The 21,813-nt window shown below is 40.6% G+C and overlaps 1 protein-coding gene across 10 annotated transcripts in view; it reads right to left on the reverse strand.

Annotated features, from left to right (window-relative positions):
- astn1 (astrotactin 1) overlaps positions 1 to 21,813 on the reverse strand; it is a 493,901-nt gene that overhangs the window by 103,419 nt on the left and 368,669 nt on the right. The gene's annotated exons all lie outside the window — the stretch shown is intronic.

The raw sequence follows: 21,813 nt of genomic DNA on the forward strand, positions 1-21,813 counted from the left end.
AGTCCTCCGCATACATATGCACAACAAAATACACGCTTTCACATTGAGCCTGTCTCTCCGCCTGCTCTCTTTTATACGAATAATTGTCAGTGATAATGTACGCAGAAGTAATATGCAGAGGCCGTGGCAGCCAGGCAGGATCAATATTGAGTACACGGACAACACAACAAAGCATACGCATAGTTCTAGTGCACTACAGAAGTCTACAGAGTGTTTAAAGATGGTTTGTTCGTAGATTTATTAATGAACATTTCATTTTGTCCAAGTTTAAAGATAGTGAAAGGCTATTTTTTCGCAAAACGAGATAACCCACCGAGATTGGTAGAATTAATTGTATATATTTGTACAAACATTACATTTTCTCTGCTAATAATAACAAGACAAAAATATCCAACTATAATTGTAAATTTGATTATGGATTGAACATGAACACAAGTGCTTGTATTGGCAGATGATCCTGTGCCACTGTGAAATAATGAGGCCTAATTGAAACAATTACAAATACGTTTTATCGATCCGGTTCTTTAACGGTATTTTTATAGGTTATTTTTTAGGGGAAAAACGTAACAAATTAGAAACAGAATTCACATTGATTTATGTTATGTATGGTGTGGATTATGGGCTGCTAGCACACATAACATACCTGCATGTGGTAGTAAGTAGATTTACTTAAGTACTGTACTTATATTGAGGTACTTACTGGAGTAAATTCACAAGCTACCTTGCAGTATACTATTTTTACTTAAGGACTTGATCTGAGTAATTCTCCCACCTTACACGTAATTGGGGCAACAGAACTCAGAGTTAAAAGCCACGTTCACACCGCAGTACTTTTCCCACTTTAGTTCCGATATAGCTCCGAAATGTTGCGTTCACACCAAAAAGAGCCGGAACTAAAATGAGTTCATCCGATCCTTTTCACCCCTTTTTCCGTCCCTACCTAGAGAGCAGGGACTTTCGTGGGAGAAAAAGGTTCCTATGTCTGATTGGCTGGGCGGATTGCAAACCACGCCCCGTAAAACTCCCAAAAAGTTTTGTGAAGCCGCCATTTTATTATCCTCGCATTAGCATTATTAGCATTAGCCCAGCGCGGAAATGCAAAGAGACTAACTTATGGCAACACAAAATAAAACATGGGAGCGGTGGAGATGAGGAGGTGTCGGCGTTCTGGCCAATTTACTCGGAAGTCCCCAACTCCGGGGACTTCCGGCCGGGGACTTTGGGCGGCAGTATACGCCGTGAAGTGGTTTGCGGCCTGCCGGTAAACCCAAAGCACAAGAAGAAGAAGTGACATCAGCGGCTTCATTTGCCTAATCCACCCCCAGGGACTTATTCCGGTGTGAACGCGATCTGTACTTAATTCATGAGAACTAAAGAGTTCTCATGAACTAAGTTCTCATGAACCTTTGTGAGAAAAGTACTGCGGTGTGAACGCGCCTAAGGAAGTTGAAAACGGTGCATTTCTCCGTATGAATGATGCCTTTTGGCCAGCTGATGGACAGATTGCACGAAAATACTTATGGCGAATGAGCATTGACCACATCGAGCTCTGTAGATTGTCACTTTTGAACGCTCTGTTCTCCACCGGCGGTGTGCAGGGCGCTGCAGCAAGTCTGTGAGCATACATGCATCTGATGAAATATAAGTGCAACCTTGGCTCATCTCACAAATTGGAGAACTTGCACATCATAAGATTTCAAGTTATTGCTATACATCAGAGCAGTATGATCTCTTTAATGATTGGAATATGCATGACGTGTGTAATGCATGTGAGCTGCATACACTGAAGATATATGACATGAGGTTATATTTAGTTAGGTGATTCAGTACACACAATATTTTGGAAATTTCCTTGGTTAATACTGCCCCTGAAGTAATGGGCAACATCTGTAAAACGTTATCCAGAACACACTCAGCATATGTCTATACAGAGAATGCAGAGAAACAAATACTTTCCTCCTAAAAAAATGTAAGACTTTGAATATCAAAAACTTCAATTGAACACCTTCTAAGACTCCTTTTAAGGACCCTGCTGATGCCTCTGCCTGGAGTTGAAGGTGTCTTATTGGAGCAATTTTAGAAATAGCGTGGGATGTGAAAAGCCACAGGCTGACCACAAATAAGTCACACTTTATTTGGAAGTGTCCAGTTCAATTGTGAAACCTTTCAGCCTTCATCTCTGCAGACTCATCATTAGCAGCTATTCCTGTGGGTGTTAACCTTTGAGGTGTCAAATGTGCAGCTTTTAGAAAATGATGAAGATCCCTATCCACAGCTTTTATCCAAAGATGATGTGCAATGAGTCTGGCACTCAATATTAAAAATACATTCATCTCTCAGACCTATACAAAGTCTCAACTCTCAAAACAAAATTTAAATGCAAAGGTAAAAATGTGTTATATAAGAATAATTATCAACCAGTTGAAATGATTCATTTTGACTGGATTTTTGGCATATAAAATACGTACTTCTTCAGTAAGTGGTTGGCGTAATTAACAGAGGTTATACAGAGGATTCCATTAACCTTTATCCAACAAAATGCTGCACACAGAGTGGACTAAGCTGATATAATTTAGTCAGAAATACTTACAAAGGGATGTTTTTCTTTTCCATGATGTCATTGGAACAGGGATATCTATCTGGGTAAAGATAGTAACCATAGTAACCAGATTTGTGCAGATATCTTTTTATAATATTTTAATATTAAACTTCAATAGCCACAATTTTTATTTCTACAGAAATAATAGAAATATTTTTGATATTATGGACGATTGGTTGCAAATTATTTTCAGAAAATAAGATTTGTTTATTAAATATAATTACATTAAATGTTTATCTTTTTAAAGTGAGCATATGGCGGTTCATTTTTTCCCACTTTATTTGGCAACTAAAAAACTAGGAGTAGGAGTCACTCGGAGTCGCACTCATCCCTCACTGGCTTCCTACCCACTCACTGTCAGTTATGCAAAACACAATATTCATTCATGTCCTATGTCCGTACTGTTTTGGGAACATTTTGATTTGGCTAGAGATGATGAGAATAATCAGTCTATCGTGATTTGATCATCAGCCCTATTCAAATGCTTTATTCAGTGTTTGTAATGTCAAGTGATTAACTGAGCTCAGTGATTCAATTGCAGTAACCTCTCAGTTTAAACACCATCATTGAGTGACCTCAGTCAAATAATCTGAATTGTGCAAAGATCATTTGTCAGCTGTTTGGATTTTCAGATATTTGTAGAGTCCAGAATAAAATATGTTAAGTAACCAATGCAAGCCAGGAGAGTTTACACAGCCTTCCTTACACAGTTTGACACTGTCCACAATACAGAGCCAGTCTGACAGTCAGGCACACATTAGACAGCCACAGGGTTAGAAGAAGCATATCCACATAAGCAGACCTAGAAGAAGCATACACATAATGAGGGTAAAGACACATGTATTCAATTTTATCCCAGGTTATCCTGTATATGTATGTAATCGAGAATAACTGCACTGAGGGCAACATTGGCAAATATTTTCTTAACATGTTGCTTTTTTACAAGAATATCTCGTCGGGGTGCGTGTATGGAGTTCACAGTACACTGAGTACACACAGTCAGAAATAGGCATGGGCCAATCTGTACTACTTACAGCAGAGACGTGCACAGGTACGGGCTAATGTTGCCCGGGCAACGGCCCGTTTGGCCTTTTTGGCTGACCTGCCCCTCTGGAGAGAGCGAGAGTTTCTTTTTCTTTTTTCTGTTGATATAAAGGAATAAAGGTATTTTCGGTTCAATGTAGGGTGACCAGGTGCCAACAAGAAACATGTGGGACAAAGAGGAAATTTTTGCGGGACATGTTACTGCATTGATAAGAGCAAGATTAGATGTATATATAAAGTCTATCTAACCCTTAAGAATAAACATTTCTATTAAACTAAATTAGGTTATAAATATTAATAACAATGCATTACTTTGGTTTAATGTTTGCACAAACTATGCAAGTGAAGCAATTACTATTTGTTTTTAATGGAATTAACATAACAAATTATTATGACCAGAAAAAATTACCAGAGCTAGCTTACTGCCACAGTCTGTTGACTAAACGTGTATTAAATCAGCTGCTGTTACCTCATCTCTTTTGGTTTCAGGAGGAATGTATCCATAGATCGATATTTTCTTTATGAGCCAGGCGTTTCTTGTGAGTTTCTGGGAAGCGTCGTTTCAAAACGTATTCACCTCCGTGCGCAGTTTAAAAAAAATCTGGCAAATCTGACAATAACTCTCTGGGAATTGCCCTCCAACGGCTCCACCCATAGGTTACTTAATACATGTTTATGTTGATTGATTGACATCTGACACAGCTAATGGTGATAGCCCTCTCTTGTTTTCTCAACACCTTTGGATAAAAGCCTTGTTTTAGACGGGCAACTGTCAATCAAATGCGGGACATCTGCTAAATGTGCGGGACAAATGATAAACATACTGTGCAGTCCCGCACAAAGCAGGATACCTGGTCACCCAAGTTAAATGTTACAATGACTTTCTGTATCAGAGATACAAACAGAAAACAGATAAACTGAAAAATAGGATCATGACTCTTACCGCCACCAGTGGGGTGGCCTTCAGTGGAACTCTGACGTAGTAATGGGCAGCTACCAAGTGTGGAGAGGACTATAGCATCTGGAAGAGGTTTATTGAGCATGGACACTCTGCAACACCCGACTAGACATTCAATCGGAGGAGAACCTGTACCCATCACACACACTAAAATGATGAAAGTTGCTGGGTTTTCATGGCACAAATGAAGGCCTCTAGAGAAAAAAAGAGAACACATTCAGATGGGGATGGCCCATAAATATGTCTCGAAAATGACAGTCAAATCAGTTCATTTTTGTGGCCTCTTCAGTCACATGACATAAGTCCAACTGAGCAATGAGATGGAAAAGAGGCACTTGAAGTAGAGATGCAATGAAAGCCTGGCTGGTTGGAATAACGGAAAGTCCCTGAATAAACATGGGCTTACATCTCTTTGGAAGTACCCCATCTCTGCTGCCCTGCTAGCAAAACACGATAAACTCAGTATTAGTCAGTTTATGTGGAGTCTACATGTCTTCATATTTCATCACAATCTGTATTTATGTTCCATATTTCCCTGGACTAGCTGTCCACATTTTTTATTTGATCAAATTCCATATGTTTTCTCCTCTGCAGTGTACTTATTTGTCAAGGTCTCTACTTTTGCAATGCGTGAAATATCCTTGCTGTCGCTATCAGCTGTACACCACTTTGGGCTGGGACAGGAGCAAGAGGCTCTGGGGTTATCTTGTGCACACACACGCGCACGTTCGTTCACACACACACACACACACACACACACACACACACACACACACACACACACACACACACACACACACACACACACACACACACACACACACACACACACCACACACACACACACACACACACACACACACACACACACACACACACACACACACACACACACACACACACACACACACACACACACACACACACACACACACACACACACACACACACACACACACACACACACACACACACACACACACACACACACACACAGTTGGCAGCAAGGCAAGGAGAGAGTGACTATAGCTGTTATCTCAGACACATTTTCAGACAGCGGTTATCCAAATCTGTGCACTCGGCTTGGCACGGCACACAACCCCGAGACTTTTAGACACACTAGTCTGGACATATGGAAAGGTTAGAGGCAGAGAGGAAGAGAGGGAGGGTTTTAGATGCATTACCACAGAGAGACAGATCGAACCACGGCGAATACATTGTAATAGAGAGGGGCGAGGGGGAGCGAAAATCAGACCATTCAGATGTGCCAAGATGGCGAGAAAAAGAGAGATATGGCAAATGAAAGAAGAATTCCTGTCGTGCGAGCAAGCAGAGAGGACCAGAGCGATGATGGCCTCTCTGTATCAGGAAATTGGCCACCAACTGACAAGCCATGAAACTATCCGTCACAACATCCACCTTAACAAGACATTTAGTCTATTGCTGAGTGGTACACCTGTTGATTTACTTATCACAAGTGTAGAAGAGCCATTGGAGTTTAATGTCACCATTTTTCACCACTTGATCTGGAGGTTTGGTGCCAGTGTGTTGACCTAAAACAGATAATTACATTCCTGGGACAAGCCGATAAGAAGTGGAAAGTTTAGTAGAAATGGGTCTACATTTCTTCTTTTATAGGGTTGCACCACTAACATCCAGTACACCAATACTTGACATGTATTAGAAAATGATGAAAAACCATTGATTTAGAAGTAGGTTGGAACATACTGCACTTAGGGCAGGGAAATATAATAATGCTATATCGACATCCTGATATATATCTTCACGTTTTTTATACCATTGATATCGTATAATGGCATGGTTTGAAAGGCTGCATAACTGAGATTACATTTTCTGAGTTGTGTTCATTGTCTTTACCCAAGTCATTATATTTACATTACTGATGATTATTTATCAAACATCTCATTGTGAATATTTTATGAAAGCACCAATAGTAAACCAATGCAGTTGCAATAACGTTATTCAAGTATTTGCTTAAAAATATTGTGATATTTGATGTAATTAATATTTCTGAGCTCAGATTTTCAAGGAAAGTTAAACTTGATTCATCTGTAGTTCCAATAAAAACCTCTATCATTAAATGGTTTTGCAGTATTATAACATTAATTAACCCGAAAAATAATTAAAAGATATACAAATCTAGCAGTCGTCTCAAAAGACTCACAAAGACTGATTTTTGTTTTATTTCCGTCTACATTTATACTTCATGACAGCACAACACGCTTGCTACCAAGTTGAGCTGATTTCATTAAAGTTACAGAGCAGGAAAGACTTCAACATTGCACTACCAAATATGATATGGCCCATGTAAAGGCACATATGATAATGTGATGCTTAATGCATACTTCTTACATTTGCTGCAGCTCCCACTGCAGATGGAGAACAAATGCACTTCATTGCAAATGAATAAAGCCAACAGCTGACATAGTTAGTGTGGACAAGGTGTGAGACAGCAGAGGACAATGAGAGGAAGCAGAGCCTGGCTGATTATTTCCCCTGCAGACAGTTCTGTTGCTATTTGTGCATTCTGTGACATCCTTGTCCACTTATATGATTGGATGCCTGAGGTGTCCTTTTCCACATTTCAACACTTGGTTTGAATTTGATCACATTTGTAATATTATATTCCACAATTTGAGTTTATCCATCACAATAACACACCATTTGTAGTTCAAGTCTGATTAGTCCTGTTTTGTATATAAGGTAATGGTACTTATGGTGCTACATCTAAACTGGAGACAGTCGCCTGATCCCTCAGTGTTCATGTAACTGTCTAATGTGGTCATTTTCAAGGGAGCTCAAAAACCACAACTGTCCTTTCAAAAGTTCCCCAATTTCAGACTGTTCTCCCAACAAGAGAAATGTCTCAATGTCCATGCAAAACCTTTTGTCATTTCAAAAGAGCCAATGATAGGCCTTTCTGAAATCCCACTAAGTGAATTGTATGTTCAGGAAAAAATAATTGGAAACAAGTTAGGCAAGGCAAGGCAAGGCAAGGCAAGGCAATTCATTTTTATAGCACAATTCATACAGTAATGCAATTCAAAGTGCTTTACAGGATCAACCAGAGAAAACACAATCCATTGAGAAGAAATACAAAACACACACAATAATTAATTAAGAGAAAGAAAACCATGTTTAACAGTTCGAACATTTAAATTTGAAAAGCCATATTAAAAAGAAATGTTTTTAGACCTGATTTAAATGTTTCTAAAGTGCTAGCCATTCTCAGATGTTCTGGGAGTTTATTCCATGCATTAGGAGCATAGATGCAGAAGGCTGCTTTCCCACGCTTTGATCTCACAAATGGAACAGTGAGCTGGCCTGCGCCTGAAGACCTAAGGGGTCTGCTGGGTTCGTACCACTGAAGGAGGTCCTTGATGTATTTGGGTCCTAGCCCGTTTAGTGCTTTATGTGTGCATTAAAATCTTAAAGTCAATTCTCTCACTAACTGGAAGCCAATGCAGTGATCTCAGCACTGGAGTGATGTGATCTGTTTTCTTTGTCCGGGTTAAGATTCTGGCAGCAGCATTTTGAATTAGTTGGAGTTTACGGAGTGATTTTTTTGTGAGGCCTGTGAAGATGCTGTTGCAGTAGTCAAGCTTGCTAAAAACAAATGCATGGACAAGTTTTTCAAGGTCTTGCTTCGACATAAGGTCTTTAATACGTGAGATATTTTTTAGATGGTAGTAGGCTGATCTGTTGATTGCCCTGATGTGGCTGTTAAAATTGAGGTCAGAGTCTAAAATGATACCTAAGTTTCTTGCTTGACTTTTCGGTTTGAGTAATAGTGATTCCAGGTGTGCATAGACTTTAATTCTTTCTTCTTTGGTTCCAAAAACAATTACTTCGTTTTTTTTGTGTTGAGCTGTAAGAAATTACGGCACATCCAGTCATGTATTATTTTAGACATGTGATCAATAAATCAGTAGGACCGTATTCATCTATGGAAAGTGATATGTAGATTTGGGTATCATCCGCGTAATTATGATAGGAAATGTTGTTATTTCTAATTATTTGAGCAAGTGGCAGCATGTACACATTGAATAGAAGAGGCCCGAGGATCGACCCCTGGGGAACTCCACATGTCATTTTGGTTCTGTCCGATGTACAGCTACCAATTGAAACAAAATACTCTCGGTTTTCAACATAGGATGTAAACCATTTTAGGACAGTGCCAGACAGACCCACCCATTTCTCTAGTCTTTCTATTAAAATGTTGTGATCTACAGTATCAAACGCCACACTGAGGTCTAATAGAACTAAAACTGTTGATTTCCCACAATCGGTATTACAAAGAATGTCATTTAAAATCTTTAATAAAACCGTCTCTGTGCTATGACGAGACCACCAGTAAAACCAGATTGGAAAGTGTCTAAAATGTTATTGGAGGTCAAAACACAGTTAAGTTGAAGGTAGACAACCTTTTCAATTATTTTGCTTAAAAATGGTAAATTTGAAATTGGCCTGTAATTACTGATTGTCAGTGTATCGAGGGTGTTCTTTTTTAGCAGTGGCTTAATAACTGCAGTTTTCAAGCCCTTAGGGAAGTCACCTGAATGGAGCGACATGTTCACAATCTGCAGTACATCTGAGGCAATATAGCAATAGACATTTTTAAAAAAGTTTGTCGGAAGACTATCAAGACTACATGTAGTTGTTTTTAGATGGAATATAACGTCTTCAAGTGTTTTATGGCTGACTGGAACAAATTATGACATGTTTGCTTCATTAATTATTTGTCCTTGCAATGGGAACGGGTCAAGACTCGGAATTGATATCTTGCCTGATCTTTAAGATCTTTTCTGTGAAGAATAAAGCAAACTCATTGCATTTCTGAGTGTAGATTAGTTCAGGGGCTATTTCCATTCTGGGGTTAGTTAACCTATCGATAGTGGAACATAATAAACGAGAGTTATTAATATTTTTGTTGATAAGATCAGAGAAAAATGATTGTCTAGCATTCTTCAGTTCAAGACCGTAGGTGAATAGTTCTTCTTTGTAAATATCATGATGTATCTTTTTGATGTTTCACTGATGGTGAATTTCTCCATGGTGCTTTCTCTTTTACAAATATCTTTTTATCTTTCACGGGCGCAATGGCATCAATGATATTCGTCAGTTTTGCGTTAAATGTATCCACCAGATTACTAACAGGGTTTGGTGTGAGAGCCGGCGCGGCTAAAAAGGCTTGGATAAATGATGTACAGGTATTTTCATTTATATACCTTCTTAAAGTTACATCTGACCTAGTGTGGATCACATCAGTGACAGACATCTCAAAGGAGATACAGTAATGGTCAGAGAGAGCGACATCAGAAACAAACACTTTACAGATATCGAGACCTTTGGACATAAGTAAATCCAGTGTATGGCCATTAGAAAGAGTGGGCCCTGAGACATGCTGAGTCAGATCAAAATTCTCCACAGTATGGAGCAATTCTCTAGCATTTATATCATTGGTGTTATCCACATGAATGTTAAAATCTCCAGCAATAATTAATGAGTTAAAATCAATACATATGACGGAAAGCAGCTGTGTGAACTCATCTAGAAAGTTTGCTGAGTATCGTGGGGGCCTGTATATGGTTATTAATAAAACACGTTTTCAGTATTATTGCAAGATATTCGAAAGTGGTGAATGTTCCAAACGATATTTGCTTGCAATTTAGAACATCCTTGTACAAGGAAGCCACTCCACCACCTTTCTTCTCAGCTCTGACCTCACTCATAAAGCTGTAATTAGGTGGTGCTGTTTCAATAAGAACTGCAGCACTATTGTTTGTATCTAGCCAAGTTTCAGTAAGAAACATAAAATCTACTTGCTGTTCTATTATAAGATCATTGATTAAAAATGACTTACCCGCTAAGGACCTAACATTAAGTAAGGCCAAATTAATTGTATTCTCTCTATTTTTAGGTGAGGAAGCCACTGTATCACCATCAGCACAGGTAGCTTTGACTATTTGTACAACTGGACTGATCACTCTCGCACCACGACAGTTGTTATTACAGCAAGGGCGTGACCACCGGTCAGTGATTCTGACTGGGATGTCGCTCGGCATTAAAGTGGGAGCTGAAATACGCACAGGTTGGGGTATAGTTGTAGGGGACCCACCAAGCCACAAGGGGGAGCTAGTGTGATTTGTAGGGGAAACAGGGGCTTAAGATGACACCGCCGGAAAGGGGGGTGTGTGAACGTGGAGCGCGAAAAGTCAGGGAGACGTCTGAACAGCGTGCTGCATGTTAGCCGCTAGCATGCGGCCACCCAGCATGCTGGGGTGGATTCCATCAGTGCCGAAGAGTGCGGGTCGGTCCCAGAATAGATTAAAATTGTCAATAAAACCTAAATTGTGAGCTCTGCAGGCGGATTGGAGCCAAGTGTGGAGGCTGAGGATCCTACTGAACCGCCCTGCTCCGCGGGCCAGTGTTGGGATCGGACCTGAGATAAAAACCGACTTTTCACAGCCCCGTAAAAGAATAAAAAGTTTCTTAAAATCTTTTTTTGTCAGCTCCGACTGCTGGCGGGCGGTGTCATTAGACCCAACGTGGACAATTAGTCGATTGACAGAGGACGGGAGTTTCTCCAGGATATCCGGGACTGAGGCTCCAGGGAAGCAGCGCGTGGCCGCGTTGAAGAATCTGATGTTTTTAATTATGGAATCCCCGATTATCAATGTTGTTGGGGCCAAAAGGGGACGAGGTGGTGCCGGCGATCGAGGATGTGGAGACCGAGGATTTCCCCGCCGGCTCAGGGCCCGGAAAACTTCCCGAGTGTCTCAGCACGGCCTCTTTGAGGAGTCTACGACGTGAAGAGGTCGCCGGACGGGATGAGGGACGCCGAGTTGACTTCACAGTGGTCTGGGAAGAAGCACAAACACTGTTGGCTGCTGGCGCCGAAGTTGCAGTGTCGGCAGGGTGCAGATCTGGACTGGTCAGTGCCGCGGGAGCTTCAGCTGGATGGACCGGATCATCTGGACGGGTCAGTGCATGCAGCGGGAGCATCAGCTGGATGGACCGGATCGTCAGACAGGGCCGTGAAGCGGTTCTGTAGGCGAGGCGGTGAAGTCTCCCCATTCAATAAGCTCCTGCGCACCACCTCAGACCACGACTGCTGATGGCCAGGTGTCGAGGAGTCGGAAGGCCGTGGACAGGTGGAAGGATCCCACAGAACAGTGTTAAAAATGTTAAAAATGCTTTACTTTCAAGCTGACTCCTGGGGGAAAGTCCTATGTCCTTTCTTACTTTTTCTACATGTTGTTGTTAAGTCCGCACATTGGGTAAGAAATGGTCCAAACGATTTAGATTTCAATAATAATTGTTGTCTCATTCAAAAGCATACAAATTCATCTCTCTCTCTCTCTCTCTCTCTCTCTCTCTCTCTCTCTCTCTCTCTCTCTCTCTCTCTCTCTCTCTCTCTCTTCTCTCTCTCTCTCTCTCTCTCTCTCTCTCTCTCTCTCTCTCTCTCTCTCGTGTGTGTCTGGAAGACAGAGATCTATAATACATCTGGAGGAGTTGGTCAGAAACTTTCCACTTTGCATAAGCAGAGATGGATGCTGGCTTAGTAATGACCACACACACACACACACACACACACACACACACACACACACACACACACACACACACACACACACACACACACACACACACACACACACACACACACACACACACACACACACACACACACACACACACACACACACACACACACACACACACACACACACACACACACACACACACACACACACACACACACACACACACACACACACACACACACACACACACACACACACACACACACACACACACACACACACACACACACACACACACACACTAGTAATGACGCGGCTGTCACTGTGGTTCAGTGTGGCAGGAGAAGAGCTATGCTGGTTGACATACACTGTTCAGAGCCCTGCTGGAGCTCTATGTGTCTATGTGTGTGTGTGTGTGTGAGAGAGAGAGAGAGAGTGACAGGAAGAGTGAGGGGAGACAGACAAAGCAATCCTGTGCAAATGGGTACACCAAGTTGAATTCAGTACCTTTATGTCTATTTGTACGCATACACTATCACGTTACGCCAATGACTGACACATTAAACACTTCCCTTCACCATACTGGCTTATCATGCCAGAACTACTCCTCCCATTGTCAGAAGGTAGTGTACTTATTGTAAGTAGCTTTGGATAAAAGCGTCAGCCAAATGTAATGTAATGTAATGTAGTGAACATGCTTGGACTCTGAAATCCATTTTCTGTTTTCATCTGCTTCTCCTTCCCGTCATCTATCTATCCTGTCTATCCTGTCACCATCACTCACTGAAACTCCACTCACTGATTTACTCCACAGCCCCTGTGAGACCGAGCATATGTGTGTGTCTACGAGTATATTTGAGGATGAGAAATAGATTTCTGGGTGCAAGTGTGTGTGTTTATGAGAGCGCAAGCAAGTTAGCATGTGTGGTGTCGAACATCCTTTTGTATGCATGTATGCACTAATCATCACACTGCAGGATGATGATTATTTTATTACACGTTTCTGTGCTTGTCGTTTAAGAATCACATGGAAGGCGAACATTACATGCAACCAGAGCTGCACATGACAAGGTGCTGACATCGTGTCATATTTCACGCTGTCAGACATGTTGGGTGTGGAGTGATAAATTATGGGTACTTTAAAGTTTGCTATCTGAGCGGAGTGAGTCACAGCACAGTGTGCCGCTGACCCGAGAAGGAATGCAGACACGCACAAAAACACTCAAAATGCTTTTGTTTATTTTGAACTTCAACAAATATATTTAAATGCTACTTTTTTCTTCATAATTGTATTTTACATTGTTCTTCATCTACAGATGTTTTACTTTTATATTTTGTCATTTTTAAATACCTGCACTTTTTTACCTGGTGACCTGCCACTAACAAAGCATCATAGGAGTGCATATTATGCTTATTTGAGATACAGTGTATCCTTAATTCCCAGATAGCCTTTCAACTGCAGAAACACAGGAACTTTAAGAGGCAGACATATACTTCATATTCCTGTTGCCTGCATTATATGTTTTCCTCACCTCAATAGGGTATGCAGCGATGACTGTTTTTGGGTTGGAATGTGGCTTGTTTCCTGGTGGCGTTCTTAGGGTTAAATATAGCCTCATTAGCATCAACATACTCATTATCTTTGACCAGAGAAAAATAAATTACATAACTTTAAATGTCAACCTCAAAAGGGGTTATAGTAATTTAAGAAGAAGTCTCCAGTTTCTTGATTTAATGTTCGCTAATTGTTTAACTTTTTGAAGCATTCTTCAACAATGTAGAATAAGCCATGAACAGACTAATGTTTTAATGCTTACTGGGGGTGTCAGATTTTAAAATAGCAACCGGTTATTAAATCATCCTGCAGCAAGGTGTTGATTCCAGTCTGCCATCATTTGTAGCCCTTGAATGATTAAGCTGTGTGATAGTCTGTGCCCACGGTAATGACATCACAGTGGAGGTCTGGAACAGACAGTACCTCTGGGGCTCAGAGATAAGCCTTGGGGTGTATGACAGATCATCTGCCTCAAAGGTTAACCATGAGGGTGATAACAGCGTTATTTGGGTCACGCAGGGAGGGCACCAGAGTGCAGTCAGTCAGAGAGCTGCGGAACAAGCACAGGGTGCATTGGACTCCAACATCCTGAACAGACAGTGGTGATTATATTGTTTGCCATATCTCCTTTACAATTACTAGACGATTATTCCATAAAATGTGGCATGCTTGCTTATTTCTTGTTTTAAAAACCAAGATAGGCTGTTATTCTTATTCCCAGCATGCTTTGTCCTGAGATGAGATATCCAAGAAGTGTGGAGGGATGTTGATTATTCTTAGAGGCGGTAGTGTATATATATTTAAATGTAGGTGTATGTTGGGAAGTGAACAGAGTGTATTGTTTCATGTTAACATTGGTTAGTTTAGTCAAGAGAAATAAAGCCTGTACAATGTTTGTTTCCTGTCTCTTTAAATAATGTGTTAAGGTTGATTCCAGTGCAGTACATTCTGGGTCTTAGTTGAATAGTGTTTGGCCATCCTTTTCATGGAGATAATAATATTCACGAACATAAAAACGTATTTCTGAGATCTAGGAAGGGGTAACGTTGCAAAAAGGTCTGATGGGGAGAATAACCCAAGCACTCAGCTGTTTGCGTTGTAAGGAAACAACCAGTTAAGCCGAATTATCCATTACAGAAACATACTTTTGTGTCTTCCTCTACGGTGTGTTTTGTAATTTCAAATTGGTGATTCTTTCTTCAAGCAAAAGGGAAAACAAAATTAATGGTTTCAGCTTCTGGAATGTTATTTTTTTTGAATATCTTACCCTCTTATGACCCTACATTTATAATATTTGGGATTTGAATTTGGTTGTGAAAAACAAGCCACATTCAGATATTTCCATGGTTGGGCCTTTAAGTTGTCTCTTAAATAAGTTAAGCTAAATTGTTTGTTATGTTAACATACCTCACAGTTGGTGTTTCTTATTCTGTCGCCATTTCTTTAAGCAGTATCTTTGTGTTCCTACATCTCAGCCATAACTTGGTGAGTATGATTATATATTAACAGACGGGATCCTGGTCAGAACTACAGGCAGTAATAATAGTTATTACATTACATACACTATTATGTATTCAATCCAGTCTTGTATGGAGGGTTGAGGGAAATGCATCCCGTAACACTATTAAATTACACTGCATCATTGTAAGTGCTGTCTACTGTTGGCCAGATGCTATATGTACAGAACAACACACTGCAAATGTAACTGCATATATTAAATCCCACATATATTTGAGTTAATATATGCAAATAGTTTTGCTTTGGGTGTTAGAGCGTGGAGGCAGATGTGAATATGTGAGATTTGATATGAGTGTTTCTTCCCTCAGTATTTTCATTAAAGGGTTTATTTAATAAAATATCAGCTCCCGATCCGATCCCTCTCCCTCTGTAACCAGTAAAGGTCACAGGCATCTATCTAAACAACAGTCGCCTATTTGCTGTGTACATAACTGCATAATTAAAAGGTCCCTCATTTTAACATATTATAATTGACTTTGGGCTAGAAGGCACCATAGAAGGTTATCACCACAGCAACCCTGTCGTTTATCATACATGCCTTATTTGTAAATGCCAGATCTAACAGTTCTGATAACCGTTTCCCATTGGGAGGGAGTTGGTCTCATTTAACCCCATGGTACAAGCTTTCCAGAGCTTTTAAAGTGTGAAAATTGACTAACGGTGTCAAAAAGAATCCCAAATGCATCCCCTCATGTACTGGGCATATTTTGAGAGGACAGGAAACTCATGGAAACATGTTTCTGATTTAACCTTTCATATTCCCAGGAAAGCTTGACTGTGCAACCCATTCACACTTATTCACAGGTGGCAACTCCTCATTACAGCCCCCATCATTTTCTATTGGATAGATCCATTGGAGGGTAATTGCCTCACTCAAAGGGCCACCAGCAGTATTTCTATAGGGAAGGTCATTTGAGCAGCACCACCATTTCCTTTTTATACTCCATTCTCAACTCTGTCATGACTAGTGGCTTTAAAGCAAAGACCATTGGATACGAAACTCAAAAATAACATTTCCCCCCAGCATCCTGCCCTGTCAACCCCTACAATTACAGAGCATGTGGCAAGGGAGTGCATTAAGGGAATTCATAAAAGCTCCAGACTGAAGACTGTATGGTCAGTCACAGTTTTTCAAATGTGTAATTTGCTGCAGGACATTTATAGCATAGCCGTTTGAAGAATGAAGTAGTTGGGTACAGTCAAAACTGATAGGTAGACTTTAAAGTTGAGAAGGTCTTCCATCAAAAAGGGGAGAAAACCAAGCTGTTTCTTTTCCTGATGCCACCCACTGATCTGTCCAAACTGTATTAGCAGCTGGTATGTGTCTTCTGACACCTGCATGTCTTCCAGGAGGTCAGCCCCTTCACTTAGATCCGTCCCTGTGAAGCAAGTTCTAAAGGGGAGGATTACACTTCGGAGCCAGAGTTTCTGTTACATGCTGGTTACCGTTTTGTGACCGGATACTCTAAGTCTGACATCTGACGACTGATAATAATCCCCTGTAGTGTCCGTTTAAAGCAGGGGTGTCCAAACTTTTTTCACTTAGGGCCACATCCAGAAAAATATACGAAGGGCTGGGCCACTCACTAGAGGTGAGGTATACTGACTTATCAGTTAAGTTATACTGTAAGTTAGCATAATAAATCAAATGTAGGAAAATTGTGATTGATACTTGAATATGCTTTAAGAAAAAAACAGCCTCCATCACAGCTCACCATCAGGTTTCATTTATTTTGTTGGCAGCTCCTTAAAATAGAAGCCTCAGATTGCTTGTAATAAGAGGAAATTTGAAGGGTGTGTTTCAAAATTGTTATGGAAATAAGTTATTTTTTCTCATCAACTTGAAAATAAAATGTTTTCAACTTGAATTGTCTGAATTTATTTGGAAAGTGGGATGACATGAATACTGTGTAATATATTTTTACATATTTAGGAAGTAGAATATAAAACAAGCACAAGTTTCATTTGTAGGCCATATTTCATTATACTTTTTTGAATTTGCTGAGGGCCGATTCAAAATGGTCCGCGCATCGCATTTGACCCCTGGGCCGTAGTTTGGACACCCCTAGTTTAAAGGCTTATTCCGTAACTAGCAGCCAACATTCAGCAGAACATTAACAAAGGGTTCATTATGAACTTGTGGTGGTGATAAGCCTTGATGCAAGCAATTACATTTTGAAGTTGCAGAGACCACTGATGTATTTACTCAGCATTCTCCTTTATAAAGCCTGCCTATCAAGGTTTTTTTATGTATTGTAAAAAACTGATAACATATGATAATATATTTCTTCAAAGAGACACACCTTTTTTAGCCATAAATCCACTTACTCTCCATCAAATACACCCGTAACACTTATGCGTCTTGCATCTGTTCGCTATCAGATTCCTAAAAAGCAAATGTAAATGGATCCGACAAGCATCCGAGTGTTCAAAGAGACCAATCTTAAATTCAAGTGAAAGTAAATCCGGAGACGGACTGTAAAAATACCAGCTCATGGGTTTTTCACAACTCAATTACAAGTATTTCTCCTCATTATATTTATCCATGTGTTTATTTTCTTGGTCAATGAATCCTCCATAATGGTTTGGATAACAACAAGTGTCTGTGAGTATGTGTAGCCATGTCTCTGATTCCATTTTTTTTTTTTAAATGACTAGATACATTGTACTTGATGACATTAAAGTCAATTAGCCAATGCTCCGGAGACTCCTATAATGAGTGCATAATGAGGCTACAGTTTAAAATCAATGAATTATCTGCAAACAAAATGAACAAGGGCAAAGGTCTTCGCTAAAGTGTTGCACAATGCTCCTGTGACTAAAGATACATTATTTAAGAGCCTCAGAGAAGCAAGAATAAAAGTATTCCATTTTCTTTTATCAGCTTTTTATTGTATTTGTGTCACTGAATTTGAACGTACCCTTTAAAAGACCAAAGTCACGAAAAAGCTCTCTAATCAAAGCTGCGGTAAACCAGTAAATTGTGTGTTCTGCGATGGAAAATTACAGTTTTTTTCAAAGGAGTCTGGTGGCTTTGAAGAGAGCGTAGATAACAGCTTCAGTTCCCTTCAGGAAAGAGCTGTCTTATGGCAAACTGAAGGGTGAAATGATTCTAAATATAACAAACAGTTAAACTGATATTCATATTTTTTAAGGTCTAAACTTCCATGCTGCTCCATCCGCCATCTACAACACTGACTATGGATAAGTACCTCATACAACCCTACTTTAAAAAAAGACTATGCAATAAAATCCCCATCATGCATGTTCAACTGTTTGGTAAAGAGTAAGAGACACACAATAGACAAGGGTTGGTCCAAAGAAACATTGGTGAATCAGAATAGATTACTGCCCATTTCCAAACTTAGTGCTATTGATTTACATGCCCACCTTAAAAGAGAACCTTAAAGTGTTGGAGTAGGCAAATGTTCTTTATTTTTCAAACTTCCTTTTCACCTCAGTCTGGGCAAACAGGTGCATAATTCACCGCGGGGCGAAGGCAAACATGACGCCTGCCGCCTTGTTGCTGTTCATTCCTTTCAAGACGGCTGTCTCGCGTGCCTAAAGATGTCAAGGGCCATAAATCAGCGATGCGCGGATGTGGCTGTGCTTTAATGTACATTTGGCTGTCAAGGTGGGATGAAGAACTACAGTCGGAAAGACCACTGGAATAACAAAGTAGGACGAAAAGTGAGAGAGAGAAAGGGAGCGGGGCAAGGCGGTGAAATATCTCCATGAAGTATAAATGAGAGAAGGGAGAATTATTTGAAAGAAAGGGAGGTTATATTGGGAAGTGCGAAACGAAGGTGAGGCAGGGGTGGGAGGAAAGGTGAAAATGGGAATCACGAGCAGGGTTCTATAACGGAATACAATGAGGATGAAGCCACAAGTTAATGGAGAGAGGGAGGGAGAAAAGGAGGGAGGGATAAAAGGAGGGAGGGGAAGCGAGTGTCTTCCGAAAGCAGGCCAGTGTGCATGTGAGGCAGACTCAGTTACCCCAGGGCTTCCTTTACTCGCATGCCTCCCTAGAGAAGCAATTAACAAAGAAATGATGGCGGAACAATTCACCCCAAAGGCAGGGGGGTGTCTCCCGTGCCGTTTAAGTGTGCTAATCACTTTTCCCATTACAGTATAGAAAGAGAAATAGAGAAGCAGTGTGTGACAGAGAGAGGTGGACATCATCCAAGATAAAAACAGAGAAGATGCACAGATTATGTACGATCCAATGATGCATTTATGGCGATGACATCAGACGTCAAACAGCACGTCATTTGCGGTAATCCTAGCTATCAAGCTACTTTCATTCCTCCTGTACATAATACATTACATTTAGGCTACATCCAGTTTAAGTGTGAGCAACTTAGCTGAAGGACACTGTGTGTAAGGCCTATAGCATAATTGACAAAAATTGTTCCTTGTACTGTATATACTGTATGTTTGATCAAAATAATGGAGTTGAAATGAAGCGTATATGCTGGCCCCTTTAGGTTTAAATGCGGTTTGTTTTTATATATAAATATATTTATATTATGTGGTAACTTATAATAACTGTTGTGCTGTTATTGTGAATTAAGTCCCAAAAAAAGGCTGCAGTTCAAAACGTTTTTTGTTGTTGTGTTGGTTCCAGAAAACTTATTTGGGTATTGATTACGGGAACTGCTACCCCCGCGACCCGACCACGGATAAGCGGGAGAAGATGGATGGATTACGGGAACTGTACTGATTATACAAGACAATGTGTTGTGTAAAATAAACTTTAAAAGTGAATAACAAATGTGAAAATGTAGTAATACTTGTTTACTCAAACATAGGAGTATACTATCCCATATCAAATGGAAAGTTCTTTGAAATTGGGGACCTTTCAACCAAAGTGAACTTGATCAGCCACCTACAGTACAGCTCAACAGAGCGCCGAATAGATTTGGATAAATTGACTTTGTCGGCCTCTGCTTTAATAAAGATGCCTGAGCAGCAGAGACTTAGATTTATCTGCCTCTGGCAACGTCTGCTGTCAGATACCTCATTCACACCAACGGTGTTTCAGGGCCGGTTCGGAGCTGGAGCTTGAAAAGCACCGGGTTCTCCTGTTCACACCGCAGCGGAGCAGCCTCTTAGCTCCGGAATCCGGTTTGTTTCAAGCTCCAACAAATTATCCGGCTAGAGCAAAAGCACCACATACTGTACGTCACGCTTACGTCGAGGCGGGGGCAGGGGCAGGGGCGGGATCAACTCCTGAACAACAACAAAAAGCCGGCGTTTTATCCAGTTTGTACACAACGATGGAGAAACTTAACAAGCAGCAGTGGTCCACTGAAGAGACCAGCTACCTACTGGGAATCTGGTCTTCCGAAGAGGTACAGAGGACGCTGGAGCACAATCGGCCATTGTTGTTGTTGTCGGTGTCAGCTGTGAGGGGTTTCCGCGCGGTTTGGCTTTATGAAGCAGGCACGCAAACGGTTACGTCATGACGCAAACGATGACGCAATGACGCAGCACCAGTCGGACTCTGGGCAGTGTGAAAAGAGCCGGAGCTAAACCGAAGAACCAGTTCTGAACCTGAAAAGCTCTAGCACGGAGCTTGAACCGGAGTTGCGTTGGTGTGAATGAGGTAAGAGAGAATGAGTTTTTATACAATCTGGAAATTGACTTCACCATACTTTTGATAACGTCTCACATGGACTACCAAAACACTTATTGCTTCTTGAAGGGAATATTGCTCAGGAAATGAACATCAGTGTACAACACAACGACACAAATACCTTGCAGATGCCGCCGCATGTTATGACTGCTCCGTACAACCTGATGAAGCAGATCTCATCCCACTCACCCTTATGCCCATACTCCTCTAACAAACATCCACATTCAAATTAAACCCAATCAGACCAAGCACATCTAACATTTACACTAAATGAAGCTCTATAAATAAGAAGGATCTCTTCTAATTTAGGCATGAAAGGCATGAAAGGCTTTGCAGCAGAACCTGAACTCATTTCCACCTTGATGGAAGAAACAAACTAATTATCAAACTTATATTAAAGCACGACAAGAAACTATTTTCAGGTTGAATTCTTGTCTCTGATCTGAAGCGGGAGATGGCATCTCTCAGAGGAGTCGTGCAGATTTTATTTGACTCTAAGGAGTTTTTGGTGTACTCACATAATCCTCTGAAGAACTTTCATTTCAAGGGAGGAAATTGGCTGTCGACTTTTTTTGGGATGTCTTTGCCGGTCACAGCTTAAAATAAAGGTCTTTATTGTCAAAATGTGTGAAGGTGCAACAGCAAGCTCATAAGGACAGCCATATATTCTCAATCCAGGATATTCATAACAAAGAAGGGCTGTCTTTGTCGATTCAAGATGGGTTTTAAAATCAGAAAATAGGGTACTAATTTCAGGATGGACTCCAGTCTAAAAGGAAAAATAATATGGCATGGCAAAGTGTATTTAAGATTGTGGATGTTTAATATTGGAGAAAAAGTTAGAAAAACGGAATGAAACATGTGTTCATGCTAAACTGCAACAGATTTACACTTGTTGGTATTTCTTAATTCTTACTGACTGAAACAAGAACT

This window comes from Pseudochaenichthys georgianus, chromosome 17, assembly GCF_902827115.2.
Source record: "Pseudochaenichthys georgianus chromosome 17, fPseGeo1.2, whole genome shotgun sequence".
Lineage (NCBI taxonomy): Eukaryota > Metazoa > Chordata > Actinopteri > Perciformes > Channichthyidae > Pseudochaenichthys > Pseudochaenichthys georgianus.